This window comes from Crocodylus siamensis, chromosome 2 (genome assembly GCF_052110815.1).
Source record: "Crocodylus siamensis isolate JL-2025a chromosome 2, ASM5211081v1, whole genome shotgun sequence".
NCBI classification, from domain to species: domain Eukaryota; kingdom Metazoa; phylum Chordata; order Crocodylia; family Crocodylidae; genus Crocodylus; species Crocodylus siamensis.
Window position 1 is genome coordinate 61,047,662 of NC_143396.1, and position 20,296 is coordinate 61,067,957.

The 20,296-nt window shown below is 43.8% G+C and overlaps 1 protein-coding gene across 4 annotated transcripts in view; it reads left to right on the plus strand.

Moving 5' to 3' along the window:
* The window catches only part of TUSC3 (tumor suppressor candidate 3), a 317,666-nt gene that overhangs the window by 166,287 nt on the left and 131,083 nt on the right, over window positions 1-20,296 (plus strand). Inside the window, exon 8 of one of the 4 annotated variants that reach the window (XM_090035998.1) lies at window positions 9,666-9,684. The exons of the other annotated variants lie outside the window; for them this stretch is intronic. The gene's annotated coding sequence lies outside the window, so the exon portion shown is untranslated. Of the gene's footprint in view, window positions 1-9,665; window positions 9,685-20,296 lie in introns of those variants that run through there. 4 annotated transcript variants of the gene reach the window in all.

Sequence of the window (20,296 nt, forward strand, 5' to 3'; positions counted from 1 at the left end):
GGAGGGCCACCCACATGATCAAGGGTCAGCAGGGCAGGCCCTATGATAAGAAGGTAAGCAACCTGAATCTGTTCAGCCTCCACAAGAGAAGGGTTGAGGCGGGATCTAGTGGCCGTTTACAAACTAGTCGGGGGCACCAGCAGGCACTGGAGAAGTCCCTGTTCCCCCGAGCACTACCAGGAGTGACTAGAAATAACGATCACAAGCTGGCAGAGGGTAGATTCAGGCTAGATATTAGGAGGTGCTACTTCACAGTCAGGGCAGCTAGGATCTGGAGCCAACTTCCAAGAGAAGTGGTGCTGGCTCCTACCCTGAGGGTCTTTAAGAGGAGGCTGGATGAATACCTCACCGGGGTCTTTTGATCCCAGAACTCTTTCCTGCCATGGCAGGGGGTTGGACTTGATGATCTCCCTTTCCAACCCTACCAACTATGAAGCCATGAAATGGCTATATAACAGCTTGGAAAATGAAAGATGATTTTTTTTTATGGGGAGAAATTAGAAAAATAATGTGGTATTGATGTGTAATGGAAACATTTAGAATGCATCTTGAAGATATGAAACATTGTAATTCATGAATAACACTTTATAACTAATGGAAGAAATGTGAATCTGTTCTAAGAAAGAGAACCTCCATCCTGACAGTGGTGGTGTGAATGATTTTTTTAGATATACTTGATGGAACAATTGTGCACAAGAGCAGTTCTATTAAAAAAACAATACAAAAGCTAATCTTAAACTTTCAAGACCTGTGAAATCTTTTACCTGAGCTTCAGGGCATTGTAATGGACTGTTCTTTTGTTTAAAAATGTTATAAATAAGATAAACCAAAGATTTGGTATAATGCTGATTTAGCAAATGCTAAATGCATTTGCTAAAATTTTATAAATAGAGACTGAGGAAGGATGTACACATTCAATATCAATAGATATTTGTCGTCTTTGTTTGGAATAAAGCTGAAGTTAGCAAATGTATCTGCCTTTGATGATGATGAATGAAATTTTTACCACCTCTGCTAAAGAGTCAAACAAGCCTGGATAACTTACCCCAAGAGTTTTAAAGAAGCCAGTCAATGAGCTTGTTAATTTTTAATGTTTGGGAAATCTGGAAAAATTCCAAAGGATTTGAAAGTGCCTCAGTGTAGATCCAGTATTTTAAATGGGTAAAAGGGGAAGGAGTCAGGATAACTATGGTTAGTCATTCTAATTAAAACAGTGAAGTTAACAAAAAAACAGTACCTAAAGTATAATAAATGCCAGTCAGCATGATTTTTGTGGAAATTAGTTCTCATCAATATAGTCACTTTTCTTTGTGTTTTGTTTGACTGGGTTATATCTGGTTGATGACAGTAATTATGCTGAAAGGCTATATTTAGACTTCATGAAGACATTTAACTTAATACAACATGATATTTAAAAAAAAATTGGATTATAGGAAATGGACAGAGTACGTGGATTAAAAACAATTTCACTGACAAGCATAAAAAAGTTGTTAAGTTTGACGTCAATCATCAGAGCCATTTCTAGTAGAGACTCCTAGGAATCAGTTCTTTGGTTCTATACAATATTATATTTTTATCAATTAGTTGGACAATAAAGTATTTGCTAGTAAAGTTAGCATATGACAAAAATTTATGGGAGAGCAAATAACAAGGAGGGCAGGTTTGTGTTAAAGATTGCTCTTAATTTCTTGATAATTCAATACAGTGTGTTTTAATAGGAGTGAATGCAAGGTGAAGTATGTTTGACAATCAGGAGTCAGGTATACATATAGACTAGGAATCTATTAGAAAGCAGTGACTCGAAGGATTTGGGGTCAGAGTATTTACCAGCTCTGCGTGAAGACTCTGCAATACTATGTCAAAAGGACTAATGCAGTCCTTGTATATGTAGAGGGAAATATCAAGTAGAAAAAGGGAAAGATCTTGCCTCTGTACAGAGAATTTAGTAAGATTGCCACTGGAATATGATTTTAAATTTGTGCTTTAAGAGGAAGTGGAAAATACTAGAGACAATTCTAAGGAAAGAATGATTTACAATGCAAACTTTAAGCAACTCTACTTAGCTTTCAAAGAGAAGACTGAAAAGTGACTTGTCCATTGTGAACAGGTATTTATAGAAAAAATATCTGATAGTAACAGCCATTTCAACCATGCTGATAAAGGCACAACACCAGTCTAATGGCTGGAAGTTGAACTTTCCTTTGAGAGTAATTAAATATTGGAACAGCTTACCAGGATTGGTGGTATAGTTTAAGAAAAAGTAAAGTATTTGCTTTGATCAAATTGGAAAAGTTTCTGCAGCCTGCATGCATGTAGAAGGGGAGAAAGCTGGATGGACATGGTAGAAATTTCTCCCTATGAAATCTTTGAATCCGAGTCTCCTTGTTCTTTCTCTCCACTCCCTCCCCCCTCCCTTCTTCTATTGTACATAGGTTAGATATATTTTAGGTAGTTTAGGGCTTTTTTTCTGACTATCAGAGACTAGTCACTGCTTCAGATAAGATATTCAACTGGGTGAACAAGGACTCAGACATGATACCAGGCAGCTAAGAGATGCTTGACCGGTGAGATTTGTTCACATCATAGAGTCATTCTGATTTTCAAACTATGTTGGGAAAGAGCTTTACCTCAAGTTGGACTAGCAAGGAACTTTGAGAGATTTATATCTTCTTCTGTAAGACGATATATCAGATCATTTGGCCATACCTCACTTAAGCAATTTCCTGCCAGCATCAGGACTTCAGGTGTTCCCTCCCTCTGGTAGTCAGTTTTGTCTCTTGCAGCCTAAAATCCTTTAGTATAACTAAGGATATACTTATCTCATGATTATGCAATTTTTTTAGAAAATGTATGAAAATCACCATCATCTGTGAAAAACTGGAAGCTTGTTGTTTCAGTGGGCTTCAGAGGGAAGAAAAGCTGCAAAGGCTTTGGAGAGAAGAAAGAGGCTTTGCAAACAAGCTGCCAGCAGCCTTAAAGAGGAAAGCGATTGTCCCTTCCTGGAGGGTTTCAAGTGGGCAACGGGGATGAACACTGGGGCTAGGGACAGCCATTACACATAAACTAGTTTAAGTGATCAGAAACTGGTTTAAACCTGTAACAAAACAGATGTTCAGTGCACATAAACCAGTTTGAAAATGGGTGAAAATGGTTTGAGATAGACCTGGTTGAATGTAGTATCAGACTTAACTGATTTGAGTCAAACCAGTTTATGCAGTATCTGTCCCAGACCCCTTGCTGGTTTAAGATAAATCATGCTGTCAGGGCTGGGTGGGGCGCTCTGCTCCACAGCAGGGTTGACCCCATCCCTCTGCTCCCTTGCAGCTCTGGCAAAACTACGGGCTCCTCTCCCCCTTCCCCTCACCACTCCCTGCTAAGCAGGAAATCCTCGCTCCCCTCTACCTTGTGGAGAGGTGTCTGTGTATTACCTAGCAGAGCACATGCTGGCTACTGTCCATGCTGAATCAACAGGTAGCTGGTAATGTCCCTGCTTTGTCTTCTTACTGGGGGTGATAAACACTGAATTAGGGGTGATAAACACTGTTATCAGGTCCCTGCTGGGCTAATCATAGCATCCTGCCAGGGCCTGGCCATGCCTCCCCCAGCTCAGTACTGTGGAAGGGAAGGGAGTGCTGCTCTAGTGCCCCCTGGATTCTAGTCTGAGCCACTGCAGGCATGTGCTGGCATTTCTGGGATGTCTGTGCAGCTGCAAAATGATTCAGCCTCACCAGGATAAATAAATTCAGGCTCAGGCTTTTTTAATGTATGTCCCTAGCCTAGGGTGCGATTACTTGAATTTCAAAGAAAGTTAACACTCAGAAGTTAGTAGAAACCAGTGTGAATTATATGCTTCCTCATCTAAGGCTATCTGTCTCTCAGCAGGGGTTGAGTTTCCCATCCCCCTCACCCAGTTAGAGGCATGGGGGAGCCATGTTGAAGCTGTGAAAAATCAGCTTGGGGCTATAAAGATGCCATGAGAAAAAGTGGCTGGCCCTGTGAATTGAATACATACCTAAATATAACTTATGTTTTTTGGGCTAATGTACATAGCTAATATAAATTGCATAGCTGTAACTGAATGAATGGCCTGCAGTACAGAAAAGTTAAGGCAAATGATCAAATGTTTCTGTTTGGTCTTAAATTATTTGAAATTATGACTTCACAAGGAAAGAAATGACATCTTGGCTCCATTGAAGTCAAAGGCACGGTTCTCATTGACTTTATAGGATCTTGAACTGTACCCCAAGCACTTTATAAAATGAGAACAGGAGCCCAATCTATCTCAGGTTCTGCAGGAGATTGGAGCCTTTGGCTGACTCTTTGGAATGGGAGTTTTTTGCTTCTTTTCTCCAGATGAATCTGTGACTTCTTACATACATTAGCTGATGAAAGAATAAATATATTTATGATAAACATACATATTTTAATTCGTACACTTTTAAATAAATGTTATTGAAAAACCTATTTTTGGTTGGAAATTTCACATATTCAATCTCTGAGATGTAAATAGCACCCTTCTATTTCACAAAGACTGTTTATGAATTGAAACAAAAAGGTCTACTGACAACATTTATTTATTTATGCATTTTTTGAATTATATGGCTTTGCAAAAGTATGAGGTAGATAACACACCTGGGGACAGCTTTGGGACCAAAGGGGAGGGGGGAAGGGTCAGCTTTATGTTCTTAAACTGCCTTTCTAGGAGAGATTGAAAAGACTGACAAGGCTTCTCTGAGACATGGAACAAATTGGAGTTTTGTTAGAAGTCATTTTGGGAACGCAAGAGCCAGCATACTAGGATTAGCTTTGTGATTGTCAACATGCGGCAGGTGCTTAGTAAATTAATGTGTTTAGAGGAATGCAGCAGATTGAGGTAGCGCTCTTCCTGTCAAACACTAGTTCAGGCTTAGTGAACACTTCACTTATGACCGACACAGATATAAAATCCTAAATTAAAGTTTCTTGCTCAGTTTAAATAAACTGCAGTTACTCTGCTGAGAGGTGATACAAGAAAATACTATAAAATCCCTGTGAAAGATTTTTAATTTAATTTTAATTGAATCTGGTATGTAATCTAGTAATAGGGTTATGGTGAAGTTATTAATGAAATGTGTGTTTTGAATTATTGATCTAAGCAGTCTATAAAATTGTCCATGGAAAAGACTAAACATAGTGGGCCTAGATCAAGGAAACCAGTGAAAGCTGGCTAAAGTAACTGTACTAATTGGTTATTGAGGAAGTTATGGGTATTAAATACTTTCCTTTTTTCCCCTGGATGGGAGCTAGAAACAGAACCATACTAGACTTAAAAAAAAATCTTTCTAGTTGATTGATCGTTAATTAAATCAAAATATTTTAATGCCAACTATAAATGTGACTCCACTTCTTAGCCATTTGTTCCAAGTTAATATGTGCTGAACTAGGCTGAACTGAATCTCAGTAGTAGGATTGCTCCGCCTGAGGAGGAGTGTGTCCTTCCTATTGAACAAATAGCTGATAGAAAAGAGTCACTGCAAAAGGAGTAAAACTATATAAAGAGTTGTTTGTTAGGAAGAATAAGGGATTTGGAAATTCCACAGAAAATTCTGAGAAATAACCTCTAAGGAAGGGTGGGAAAGTGGAAAAAAAGACTGAAAGTCTGCTGAATGAGTACTTATCAGAAATGTGATCTAGGCTATAGCTGTATTGGTCTAAGCACAGAGGCAGACAACCTCTTTAGGTAGAGGCAATATCTTTTCTTAGACCAACTATATAATTGCGAAAAAGTTGTTTTTTGCAAGCTTTCAGACACGTGTCTTTTATTAGGCAAAAATAGGAAACTGAAAATGGTGAGAGAAATTAAAGATGGTCAGAACTCTTTCAAAAAACAGCCTTGGAGTGCTGTTCTGCAGGAATGCAAATTTAGAAGAGCAGCAGGAAAAAAAAGGCAGGCTGTTTCTGTGGAAGTATCAGATGTCCGATAAGCTTGTGGGGGGCATAAACTCAATGTTAAAATTTTAGTCCAGGTTGTTAAAATTGGCATTTTTCTTCCTCTTCACAATATGAAGTTTCCATGTATTTTTCATTATATTTATTTTATTCCATTTATTTATTATTTATTATTGGAAATGTATTTATTTTTGGAAATAAGTACTTATTGGAAGTTACCAAGTTCTGAACTGCTTGAGAGAGAGAGCTACAAAATGGTTTGACAAAACGTAGGAAAGATGGTGCCCAGAAGTTTTATCACTATGCAGTGTTGATTTCTATGAAAGAGAAAAGGAGTTGGAAATAATTAGTCAACAAGGAACTTGCTATGGGGAAGAGCTCTAGCAAAGAAGCATCCTATTACAAGACTGAAGAGAAAAACACTGCCTTGTTGAAAGAGGTGAAATATCAATTTCCTCTGATGTTATGAAAGATGAAAGCATCATAAATAATACAGTTTTCAAAAGTAATTGGGGCTAAATTTTAACAAGCATTTGGGTCCTCAAGATATACAGGTGTCTGGGGCAGTTTTCATAAGTGGGTTTAGAAATCAATGGTAGACAAGTTCTTCATAGGACTAGTAATTCACAAATGGGACTTACGTTCTGAAGTTACTTAGTCATTTTCAAAAATTTTATCCACCTATCAAATTTTTGGTCTTCTCTCCACTGCAGAGACTATTAATAAGGACCTGCTAGTCCTATAGGACACCTATGCAGATGCCTGATGCCTACTCCAACACATGCTAGTTAGCATGCGTTAGAGCAGACTCAATTAATTGAGTCGGCTGGAGTATGCTAATTATCATGCTCTAGCAGTCTTGTTGTCTTTTGCATTTAGCGTCCCATGCTTCAAAATCGCAGTGGGGGTGCCTTAACTAAAGCTCATCAGCTGAGCTTTAGTTAAAGTGCCCTGATTGCCATTTTGTGGTGCGGGATGCTGAATGCACGAGACACTGCAGGCATCTTAATCAGAGCAGCTCCCAAGAGCCACTCTAATTTAAAGCACCCCTCCCCCACCCCAGAGCACATAGACACAAGTTCTCCATTTCTGGGAATCAAAAGCTTTTCTCCCTCCCCCAGCCCTGCTCCCCATCTGTACATTACCTTTTCAGTATTACAGTACTGAGGTAGTAAGACAGACTAAAAAAACCCCTCAAACCCTCCCAACCCCCCCACCCCCCCAGATAAGCAGCAAAGGACAGATCAGACTTATAATTTCAGTGGTCTCCCCCACAGAAATTTGATTTCCAGATTTGTTTTGTGAGCACGATCTATTATAGCCAAACAGTTGCCTCAGGATTGTCATGAATTGGTGAAACTTATTTTGAAAAAAATTATTAAAAACTGAAATGTTGGAAAGGTTTCTAATGTCTTGGATGGATGGATGCTTTGTTTTAAAGAAGACCTTTGGGAGTGGGAGAAAAGAGAGACTATTCAACAATAGCCAGTAGCTTTCAGGTAAGGTCACTCACCTGGGATATAAGAGAATCTGGTGAAAAGGAAGACAATTTATTATAAATGTGCTAAATGCAAGTTAGTGGATAAAGTACAGGAAAAAGTAATGACAAGCTCAAATTGATGAGCTATGAAAAAAAGCTGCACACTGACTGGATAGTAGTTGGGCAAGATTGCATTTATCAAGGCCGAAATAGGGCCGTTGTTGCAGTAGAGGCTTGTTATAATAAGAGCCTAGTTGTGAACTTTAGCTATGTGAAATGGTATAAAAAATGTATTTTAGAGATTTGGGACAAAAAGAATCAACAAGATTTAGACATATCTTGAATGTGAGATTCCATAGATTTGCATAGATAATCACACCCTTGTTACAGCAGTCATTCATAGGAAGGATGATGTTGTTTACAGTGATCAAGAAAAAACAGGAAATGTGGAGGTGGGCACAGAACAGTATCTAGAGCTTTTGTTTTAGTCTTATTGAGCTCGAATTGGCTACACCCCAGGGAATTATGCACAGAAAAATTCAAAATTATGCACTGAGTCCCAGAGCCTGCTTATGGTGGCATGGAGTTGGCCCACTGGGGCATGCCTTGGAACCAAACCAGGCTGGATCTCTGCCAGCAGGTGGGGCTTGTGTTACTGCAGTTAGGAGCTGTGTGCCATCAGGCAGGAGGGATCAGTGCCTCTACGTGGGGCGTCCAGCACTCCAGCAGGAAGCCACACATGAAGGCACAGAGTCACGTACCATTGGGCCAGGCTGGCTCCATTCTTGCACCTGAGGCTTCCTGCTGGAGTGCTGGAAACTCCACATGGAGGCACAGAGCTGGCCAGCTGACCCCAATGGCATGCAGCTTCCTCCTGCAGTATCATGAGCCCCATGTATTGGCATGGAACCAGCTCTGTCTCAGTCAAAGACATGCATCAGTGGGCCAGCTGGGCCAGCTCCATGCCACTGTATGCAGCCCCCAGGACTCAGCCAGAGCCGTGCGTGGCTGGGGGGCTCTGCCTGCTGTGGCCATGAGTGCCCCAAGGCAGCCACTGGCAGGAGGGGCATGTGGCAGTAGGGCTCACACCTACACACAAACCCCACACCCACCCATATACACCCCTACACCCACTGACAAATCCCACACCCACTCCACTGTCCTGCAGGCAGGAGCTCCCATTCCCACTCACCAGCTGTCCAGTGATGTACCACTGCACTTGGTGCCTCCACATAAGGCTCCCAGCTGGAGTGCCAGAAGTCCCATGGAGGCGGAGGCACAGAGCCCACCCAAGTTAAATTATGCTGTTATGTGTGGTCATACATTTTATGCGCAAAATTGTGTGGGTGCATAATTCCCTGAGGTGTAACTGGCTATGCATCCATCAGATGACAGAGAAATGAGATATTTTAGTTTGCACAGAAAGATACTGGTTTAGATAAGAGCTGGATCTATGAATTGTCTGCTGTTACCTATGTTACTGGTAAGATGTGGCCATTGGTGTTTGGGCTGCTATAGCTTTTGTTAGATAAATCCTATGGGCTACAATTAAACAACGTTTTAAAATGGTTGAAGGATAAAGATGCAATTCTTTTAACTCTCTAATGGACTGATTGATACTACTATTCAGTCCCTGTACATATTTGCTTTTAGAACAAGTTGAGGCAGTATCTGTAAAATGGGGTTTTTCTAAATTATATGCATACTTGCTTAGTGGAGGGTACTTGCTTGAAATGTCACTTTGCCGAGTTGTTAAACATGCCTTAATTAATCTTATGGATCATTTCTTCCCTGGCAACTGCAGCCTCTACCAGAGGATAGCTATATCTTTTGATTCATCTGCCTGCTTACAAATCACCTGTGGAGAACGGAGAACTGATTGGTCTGGAATAGTGGAGCTGTTCTGTCAGAAATCCATTTTGCATTTTCAGCAGTATTGTGTTAATATTGGCTGTGTGGCCTTTGCCTTTAAACAAAAGACTTGTCCTCCTTGCTGCTTCATTCCTAGGTGTTTCTAACCTGTAACTACTTGATATAACTACAGTTCAGAAATTAGAAAAGAGTTACCTTATGAATTTTGAGCACTGTAATTGAGCTGTAACTAAATCTGACTTTTGGCATTTATGGAACATGTGTGAGCTGGTCCTCTCCTTTCTGTTATTGGACTGAAAATGTGCAACTGTTCCATAATGCATAGATGAATAAATGTTAAGTTTCTCTTAACCATGCATTTTAATTTGCTTGCTTGTAATTGCAGCTTTCCACTCAGATGACAGATCAGCTGAACATGTTACACCTGAGCAGAACTTTTAATTTTTTGGCTTTGAAAAAATTTCCAGTTTTTATTCTAAAATGCATTAAATCTTTCTACATACTATGGACTGTTCCCTTCTACTTTATTCATCTTATAGTCCCCTCTTAAGTGTAGTGGAACCAGCACTTTTTAAACACTTGTAGATAATCCAGAAGTAGTAGCTGGCTGAGCAAGTAAGTGGTAGTACTGAATGTCAATATGAATAACTTTCTAACTTCATATATGGTACTGATTTCCTTAGTGTATATTTAAAATATCTTGGAACTTGACTAGAAAATGTTTTCCTGATGGATGCAGTAGATCTGGTTTCTGTGCAGTATGATCTAGGCTACTTAGTATGGATGGCACTGTGTACAAGATCTGTTGTTTTGTATTTTAATGTAAAGTTTTAGAAACATTAATTGATGCTACATTATGCTTTTTCTTACCACAAGAAATATAATTTTTGAAATTTCATCACAAATTTGATAGTTAACATGCCTAAAATGTTTAATAAGCAGCCCAGGCTACAAGGAAATGTCATTAGTGTTAGATTCTAATTATTAAGAATTATCTGAGAATGTGTTAAATTTAAATAAGTAACCACACCATTGCTGCCTTTATGAATAATTAATTAACAACAAATACGGTTAAGAAGCAAACTCCTATTTGTTCAGTGTGTCTGTTTCCAAGTTTTATGGTCTATAACATGGTGCCAGTATGATGTGTAGAGTCTCATTCTGTGTCACATCAGCAACATTTCTAATAACTAGTTTAATATCCTTTAGAAAAAAAAATATCTCCTGGCAATACACAGAAAAGTTTTTAATAACTCAGGTGTACGATTCTGAAAAATGAGCCTGTCCTGGAAATAGTAATGTAAAGATAAAACGTTAAACTTGTGAACTAAATAACTTAGTTTTTCTCTTTGGCCTCTTTATCTATAGGAGGTATGCAACATGTTTTTTAAGGGTTTGGGTTTTTTTTAACTATCTTATGGATATTTGCTTTTGTTTTATTTGTTCCCCTACCCACTAGGACACTCAGGTTAGATAGTAGGCTAAGGCAGAAGTGTCCAACCTTCTGATCTCCCAGGCCAGATGAGTGGCTTGGGGTTGGTTCATGAGCTGGATCCTGTGTGCATGGTTCAACCAGCAAACTGGCATGAGCCTGAGTGCCCAGAACCAGCTATGTGCCAACCTGACCCTGCACACCTGAATTAGTGACATACCATCACAGTCTAGTGGCATCAGTAGAGTGCAAATTAATGTTGCCACCATTCCCTAACGACTAAATTTCCAGCCCCAGTCCCATGGGCTAGTGACACGGATCCATGGGCTGGATCTGACCCACAGGTCACAGGTTGAGAACCACTGAGCTAAGGCATTCAGTTGTAACTGGCAGAAAGAAAGCCACTTGAAGGATACAATGCTCAATCAGTCTTTTGAAGGATGATGCAAATTTACAGTGTTGCATATTGGCAGAATATCAGACTACATTACAGCTTGAGCTTTCCTAACCTAATGGAAATTGGTAAAGGTTATACAGGCAGTTTGCAGCAAGAAAGATGTGTTTAAAAATAAAAATGAAAAATAGGTTTTGGGGAAAGCATTGAACTGGAAGCATGTAAGTAATTTTCTCCCACCTTCCTAAACTGTTTCCTTTAAAAATTTGATTAGCAACTTACTCCCCCTTGGGTGATATTAATTTGTAGTGTGTAGCTATAGTATATAGTAAACTTTAAGCATTGATATTTATATAAGATGCAGTTTTACATCATTAAAATAGTAGCTTATTGTAACTAAATGATCATAAAATGAGTTGATCATAAATCTACACAGAATAAAACTCTTGCTGTATCAGTGGAAAATGTGGCATATAGCAATTTAAATATGTGTTTTTGTGGTTTTGTCTAAAAATATGGAAGTTAATTAAGGATCCCAATCTAGGAGCATCTACTCTGATTAAATTTAATTAGAGTAATCCCATTAATTTAGAGTGAACATTTCTGTACACTTACTATGTGTTGGGGTGAGGGGAGTTCTGTTAACCCACCACCACCACCAAAAGAGTGATTTCTTTCTTTCTTTCTTTTTTTTTTTTATGGAAACATTTGTCAAACTATGCTGCTGAAAACTGAAATGTTTGTATTTCACAAAAGATATTTACATAGCATCATAATTGTTGTGGTTCAGTTGCCTTATTTGACCATGCTCATCTAGAAAGGATAGGTTTGGGGAAAAAGGAGCTGGTACTACATTATAGGAAGAAAACGACAGTAAGTCTGATTATGTATGGCTGGGGGATGGGGATTTGTGATTATTATGGTGAGGTCTCCTATAGACCATTAAGGCAAAAAGAAGAGCAGACAAGGCACTCTAATGAGATGACAAAATTATTGAGACATTATGAGATGTTACTGATGAAGAATTTTTATTCTTCCAGCAGATGCTACAGAAATTATACTGCAAAGCATACTGTTATGTTTGGAGGCTAACTTTCTGTTGTGGAAGGTTGAAGATATGATTAGGTATCATAGTAAGCCTGACTAGGTATGATATGATTAGATATTATACCCTGCCCTGTAGCCAGCAAGGCAAACAATATTTTGGCATGCATCAACCAATTTATCTCAAGGAAAACTAAATAAGTAAGTCTTTCACTTTACTTAGCATTGGTGAGACTGCAGCTAGAATACTGTGTCCAGTTCTGGGCACCACATTTCAACAAGGCCATGGAAAAGCTTGAGAGAATCCAGAGAAGAGCCACCTGTATGATCAGAGACTTGCAAGGCATGCCAGACAAGGAAAGTCTGAGGGACTTGGGCTTCTTCAGCCTAAAAAAGAGAAGGCTGAGGGGGACTTGGTAGCAGCTTATCACTACATCAGGGGAATACATCAAGGGCTTCGTGAACTGTTCACTAGGGCACCCTTGGGGAAAACCAGGAGTAATGCTCACAAACTCCTGAAAGACAATTTTAGGCTTAACACTAGGAAGAACTTCTTCACAGTTAGGGTGTCCAGACTGTGGAATAAACTCCTTCCAGAAGTGGTACAATCACCTACCCTGGAAATGTTCAAGAGAAGATTGGATGGTCACTTTGCTGGGGTCGCCAGACCCCAGTTATCTTTCCTGCCTAGTGCAGGGGGACTGGACCCGATGACCTTACGGGGTCCCTTATAATCTATAAATCTGTGAATCATCTATTTTGGATTTTGTTTTGACCAGTAAGGAAGAAGTGGCTGAGGACATGAAAGTGATGGGAGACTTTGAGGAAAAAGTGGTCATGATATAATGGAATTCACAATATTTAAAAATGAGGAACACACGAACTAAGAAGTTGGTCGATGGGAGGACAGACAGGTTCAGGAGAACTAGGCTTTTTTAAAAAAATGGTATAGTATTAGAAGCTCAAGACAAATCTGTTCCATCATAATGGAAACACAAGAAGGATGGCAGGTGACTTAAGTGACCACACAAGGAACTTCCTGGATGCCTCAAATTTGAATGGAAAAACTTTCAGGCAAAGGAAAGCTTGGCAATTCACTAAGGAAACATACCAAGAAATGGCAAGAATTTCAGGACTGAAACCAGGGAAGCAAAGCTATAAAATAAGTTGCTTCTAGTAAAGAAAGTGAAGGGCAATAAGAAGGGATTATGTAAATACAGAGGTCAGGAAAGAAAGACCTGTAAGTGGCTATAAGTCCACTTGAAATTGCTAGGGTGAGGAATTAACAGAGTATGCAAGATTCAAAGAAGGTGAAGGTGTTCAATGTCTATCTTGCTTCTGCCTTCAGCAAAAACAACAAAAATGTGCAATCGACTAATAAAAATGATATGGATAAAGAAGGGAGAAAGTCATGGTAGTGAAAGAGCATCAGAGAGCTTTTCATTCATTGACTCAGTTCAAGTCAATTATTTTGGGCGGAGGGCTGCTTACCCAGTTTTGGTAAGCTGTCGAGGGCCACATGGGTAGCCCCACCCTTGACAGATGCCTCGCCTCTTGGTCACCATCTTGGGACCAATGTCCCAATGTCTTGAGACCAATGTCTCAGTGCCAGTGGGGCCCAGAGCAGGGCGCAGGCTGGCAGGGGTCTGTGAAGCCAGGCTGGGCTGCACGAGTAGGGAGAGCGGCTGTACTCCTGCTGCCCTGCTTTGGGCCCCACTGGCACTGGCCCCAGGGCACTGGTGTGAGCCCTGTGTACCCGCTCACTCCTAGTGCTCCCCCCAGCCCCATGGTACAGGCTGCAGGGGGGAGCGTGCAGGCCCAACTCCTTGCTCCAAAGCAGGGAACAAGCTGGTGTGGAGCGTGGTGTTCCCTGCTGCAGCTGGTCGCAGCCTGCAGGGGGCCATCCTGAGCAGGCACTGGCAGTGGCTGCAATATGGGGCACCAGCCATGGGACAGGCTTGCCGCGCTGGGCAGTGTTTGCCATCACTGCCTCTGGGCTGCCCAGCATGCAAGCCCCAGGTGGGCAGCAGCAGCAAACACTGCCTGACGTGGCAAGCGGAGGGGCCACAGCTGCTGCCACTGTGCGCAACCCCGAAGGGTGAGCCCAGAGCCAGCGTGGGACCCAGACTGGCAGTGGGGGCAGGTTACAAGCTGGTGCTGAGCACAGGGAAAAGAGGCCCCTCCCCCACAATATGGCTGGTGCCCCTCACTGCAGCTTCTCGCAACCCACAGGGGCTGCCTGTGCCTGCTCAGGACAACCCCACGCAGGCTACAAGCTACTGCAGCAGGGATTGCTGGCCATGGGGCAGGGGAAGGGCTGCTTTTCCTTGTGCTCAGCACCAGCTCCTTCCCTGCCCACAGTCCTCCCTTGCCCTTCCCCTTTACTTGAGTTTCCGGCACCAGTATAGCCACGTGGTCTCAGGCCAGAAGCCCCTGCTGGGGCTTTCAGCTGGGGGGGTGTGGCTGGGCAGGTCCTGTTAATGTGGGATCCCGCTGGGCTTCCCTTGGGTCCTCCTGCCCTAGTTGCTTTCATTTTTTACAGGAACCAAAGACAGATAAATATTAATTTTCTAAAATTTTTAGGAGCCCCATGGGCCAGATAAAATGGCCTTGCAGGCCAGTCCAGCCCACAGGTTGTATTTTGCCGACCCCTGGTATAGTGCCTATGGCAGAATAATCAAAAGCACAAATGTAGAATAGGAGATATACTGCTACCCAGCCAGTTGAGACAGCAGACACAGCCAGCTTCTCTGGCTGTGTGTGCCTTTGCCTGGGTCGGGGAGAAGCCCCTCTGGCTCCTCTGACCAGACCCATCCCCAACCCATCCCCAGCTTCCTGGCACTTAAAAAAAAAAACAACCAAAAAAACAAAAAAAACCCAACCCCCCCCCCACACACTCATGCTGCAGCAGCAGTGATCAGGGCCTCTGGGGGCTCATTTTAAAGCTCCCCCACACTGCGTGAAGCAGTGGGGATGGCCCCCCTGCTTGGCACCCACATGACAGCTGTTGCATTGTGAAGGTGCAGCACAGCTTGCCATGGCACTATGTGCTGTCTGGGAGCTGGGGCAGCTCCAGGCAGCTCGAACCTGGCACCGCTTAGCCTCATCTGCCAAATAGCATGCAGTGCTACACCCACGCCAAGGGGCATTTGCCGCATGGGTGTCAGGTGGGGGGTGGGCAATCTCCCCGCTGCCCCACGCTGCATGGTGGGGCTAAGCCCTTAGAGGCCCCAATTGCCGCTGCTACAGCCGGTGAGTGCGGGGATTTTTAAAAATTTTTTTTTTTAAGTGCCGGGAGACTGAGGCCAGGTAGGGGATGGGGCTGGGCAGGGCAGCCACAGGGGCTTCTCCCATGGCTCCCCCAACCAGGATGAGTTGCAGGAGAACCTGCAACCACCCAGCTGTGCCTGCCTCTCCCCAGCCAATCCGAATTTCCGAATCAGTGCCAAAACAGTGTCAAAACTCCAAAACAGCTGAGTCAAAATGGAACAGTGATCTGAAACACTGAAATGAATCACTGTTCTCTGAAATGGCAGAATACAAAACAAAACATAACAATTTCATACAGCCCTAATGTTTAGCCCAAAGAAGAGGTGATTAGTGATAGGAAGTTTCTCTGCCATAAACTAGTAGACTGTACTAGAGAAGAGGGAGAACAACTTTTCTCCCTTGCTGCAGAGGACAGGACACAAAGCAGTGACTCTAACTTGCAGAAAAGTAGATTTAGATTAGGTATCAGGAAAAACTTCCTTGCTATAAGAACAGTTAGGCAGTAGAAGATACTACCCAGGGAAGTTAAGGAATCTCCTTCATTGGAGGTTTTTCTGGAGGTTGGAAAACCACTGGATGAGGCTGATTTAGGAATAGTATTCTTCCATTCCTACAAGCTGTGGACTAAATGACCATGGAGGGTCTCTTCCAAAGTTTGGACTCCTAGCTAAATTTGTCTCCTTTGGATACACCACAACTCCATTTGTATATCATGCACTTCACTGAGGATGTGGGCCTTAGTGAAGTGCATAACAGATGTATTCTAACTTGACAGCTGACAAGGCCTAAACTGTAAAAGAGAATAGGAGCATAAGTAAGAAACATCTTTTGTGAGTCAGTGTTTAAAAGTCAATATTCTATGAAGAGGAAGAAATGATTTCCTGGATGGTGTCTCTCTCCATGTGTCAGTTGGGGGTTGATTCCTATGGATCGACTAGAATGAATGAGGATTAGTCTCGGGCAGGGCAACCCAACTTTTAAGTGATTGGCAGCTGAATGCTGTGTGAGCCAGTAGACCCCTGGGTCTCACGCTATGCAGATGCCTTCCTCCTCACTCCTGCCACACTGTCGGAACTTTCCCCTCCCACTGCACCATGCACCTGTGCCCTCTTTCCCACTGCTGCACAGCATGCCTGCACAGATGCTCTTCCCACACATCTTCCCATTAGGGCTGTGCGAAACAGCACCATTCAATTTTGACTTGTGTTTCACCGCTTCGAATGCACAGTGTTCCATTTCATCATTTCATTGTTTTGAAGCACTGTTCTGTTTCATTGAAACTGTTTCGCTGTTTCAACATGTTTTGGCATTTTGCCCATAGGTTATAATGGGAAATCATGCAAATGCCTATAACTTTGTCATTTCTTGCCTGATTTGAATGAAAGCAGCATGGAGGGTGGCCATGCTGCTAAGGCCACAAATCTTGTCAAGTTCCAAGGAGGTAGTTTCAGGGGGTTTGGGGAAAATGCACCTCAAACTGTTCAGAGCAAAATTCGTGTCACTTGTAGGTGTGAAGGCACAGGGGACTGAAAACAGCAGGCATGGTAGCCCCTGCTGAGGCCACAAAGCCTGCCAAGTTTCAAGGAGATAGGTACAGGGGTTTCTGGAAAACTGCACCTCAAGCTGCTGACAAGCAAAACTCATGACCTGTGACTTTGTGTGCATTAAGGCACATGCTCACTGGTGCTGGGGCCTCTATACAGCATGGTACTGTGCTCCAATGAGGTCTCCTCCTCCCCTACAGCCTCAGTTCTGTCTATCACTTTCAATAACAACAGGTAAGTAGAGTAGCACTAGCAGCATCGCAGGCAGCCAGACTGTCACAGAACCTTTTGTTCCTTTCCTACAGGAGCTTCTTCTCCAGCAGGTGCCAGAGAACTCTCCCTGGCAGCCCCAGCCCTGGGGCTTAGATGTGCCCAGGGCCCTGACTCCTTCCAGTTAGCTAATCAGGGACAGGTGCTAGGGGTGTTGATCTAGGGACATGGCACTGGCAGACAAGGTTCTTTGGGTCAATCTTGTGTCTTTTAGTAGACTAATTGGATAGTTTGAGAAATATATCTTCAAGCTTTCAGGTTGAAAAACCCTCTGTATGCTGAGGAAGCATCTGCAGTTGTTGCGTGTGCTGTTTCTGGATGAAATGAATAGTAAAGAAGCCAATGAGCTATTCTTTACTAGTAGTAAGGAGACGATCCTCCAAGCCCAAAGGAAGGTAATCCCAACGAGGATCAAAGGGAGCAGGAGAGCACACAAGCCTCTGTGGCTCACCAAAAGCATCCAGGAATGTCTCCTTGCTAAAAAGGAGGCTTACACCCAATGGAAAGAAGGGTTCATCACCAGGGAGGACTATTCTGTAGTTGCTCGGAGATGTAGGGGGGGTAGTTAGGAAGGCCAAGGCAGAGATGGAACTGGGACTAGCTTCCCAGATTATGGACCATAAGAAGTCCTTTTTTAAAAAGAAGGTCCCGGGTAATGTGGGGCCCTTGCAGGACGCGATGGGAAACTTGGTCGTCACACCAGACGGCAAAGCCAACATGTTTAATGATTTCTTTGCCTCCGTCTTCCTAAGTAGGGACCAGAACAGCCACCTCCCTGCTGGGCCCCCCTCGGGCCCCGGGGGAGGCACACCTGGGCCACAGGTTAGCGAGGATTTAGTTAGGGAGCTTCTGGAGGGTTTGGACATATTCAAGTCTGCCGGTCCGGATGATCTCCACCCTAGAGTTCTAAAGGAACTGGCCAAGGTCATTGCAAGTCCCCTGGCACGGCTTTACGAGCACCCGTGGTGCTCTGGTGAGGTACCGGAGGACTGGAAGAGGGCCAACATGGTCTCCATCTTCAAAAAAGGGAGGAAGGAGGACCTGGGAACTACAGGCCGGTTAGTCTTACCTTGATCCTAGGCAAGCTGTTCGAGAAAATTATGCTGGCACACGTCCAAGAGGGACCATCAGGGGACTGCATGCTTAGGGGCAACCAACATGGGTTCATCAGTGGCAGGTCCTGTCAGACCAACCTGGTGGCCTTTTACGATCAGATCACCAGATCATTAAATGCAGGGGTAGCAGTGGATATAGTCTTCCTGGACTTCTGGAAGGCTTTTGACACTGTCTCTCACCCCGTTCTAATTAAGAAACTGGGGGGCTGTGGTGTAGACACCCACACAGTCAAATGGGTCGCCAAGTGGCTGGAGGGCCGCACTCAGAGGGTGGTAGTGGATGGGTCCTTCTCAACCTGGAAGGACGTGGGCAGTGGGGTTCCGCAGGGCTCAGTCCTCGGGCCCGCACTGTTCAATATCTTCATCAGTGATTTGGACGAGGGGGTAAAAAGCACCCTGTTCAAATTTGCTGATGACACTAAGATGTGGGGGGACGTGGGCACACTGGAAGGATGCAACAGACTACAATCAGACCTAGAGAGGTTACAAGGGTGGGCGAATGAGAATAGGATGGGTTTCAACACAGACAAGTGCAAGATGCACCTCAGGAGGAACAACCGGCACCGTACCTACAGGTTAGGGAACTCCCCTCTTGTCAGCACGGAGGCGGAAAGGGATCTGGGGGGTCATCATTGTCTCCAAGATGAACATGGGCCTGCTGTGTGGAGAGGCAGTCAGGAAGGCCAACCGCACCTTGTCATGCATCCACAGATGCATCTCAAGCAGGTCCAAAGAGGTGATACTCCCCCGCTATGTGGCACTGGTCAGGCCGCAGCTGGAGTATTGTGTCCAGTTCTGGGCGCCACACTTCAAGAGGGATGTGGACAGCATGGAGAGGGTCCAGAGGAGGGCCACTCATATGATCAGGGGACAACAGGGCAGGCCCTATGAGGAGAGGCTATGGGACCTGAACCTGTTCAGCCTCCAAAAGAGAAGGCTGAGGGGGGATCTTGTGGCCTGTTATAAATTAGTCAGGGGGGATCAGCAGGCATTGGGGGAGTCACTGTTCCCCCGAGCACCACCAGGAGTGACCAGGAATAACGGTCACAAGCTGGCAGAGGGTAGGTTTAGGTTAGATATCAGGAGGCGCTACTTCACGGTCAGGGTGGCTAGGGTCTGGAACGAGCTTCCAAGAGAAGTGGTGCTGGCTTCTACCCTGGGGGTGTTTAAGAGGAGGTTGGATGAACATCTTGCTGGGGTCGTTTGACCCCAGTATTCTTTCCTGCCATGGCCGGGGGTCGGACTAGATGATCTGCTCAGGTCCCTTCCAACCCTAGAAACTATGAAACTATAAAGAAGAACAAATGAGCACTTCATCAGTCTACTAGATACAGAAGCTCATGGACTCGCATTGGAATTCTGACACACTACAACTGGCCAGGCATCTGACTCTCCAGGTACCTCTCCACTTTTACCTGCTACATCCTCCTCCCCCCCACCCCTTCAGCCTGTCCCTCACCTCCTGACACCTCCTTTTCCATTTTCACTGACTGGCTTTTTTGCATGCCAGCCTGTGGCTTCTTTACTATTCCTTCCATCCAGGAACAGCACACACATCAACTGCAGGTGCTTCCTCAGCCTGTTGAAGGGTTTTTCAACCCGAAAGCTGGCATCTTAGTTAGCTAAGCTAAGCTGACCCGGAGCCTCACAAATCTATTGCAACCAGAAAGCCTCAGGCCTGTCATAGGTGTGATGGGTCTGGGCTTTCCCCAGCCAGAACTGCATGTGCTTGGTGGCTGGAGGTTATGGCACCTCTTACCCATCTTTCACCAGGGAGATCCTTGGTCCTGGCATTTACAGGGACTGCCGTGCCACTGGCAGTCCCACTAGGGCTCCCGACCCTGGTGGGGTGCAGTTTTAATGGTCGTGCCCTGGACCTGTGGCCTTCTCCTTCCCCACAGCTCCTGGCCATACCTCCAAGTTCATCTGAGCACAGGAACTCAGCAA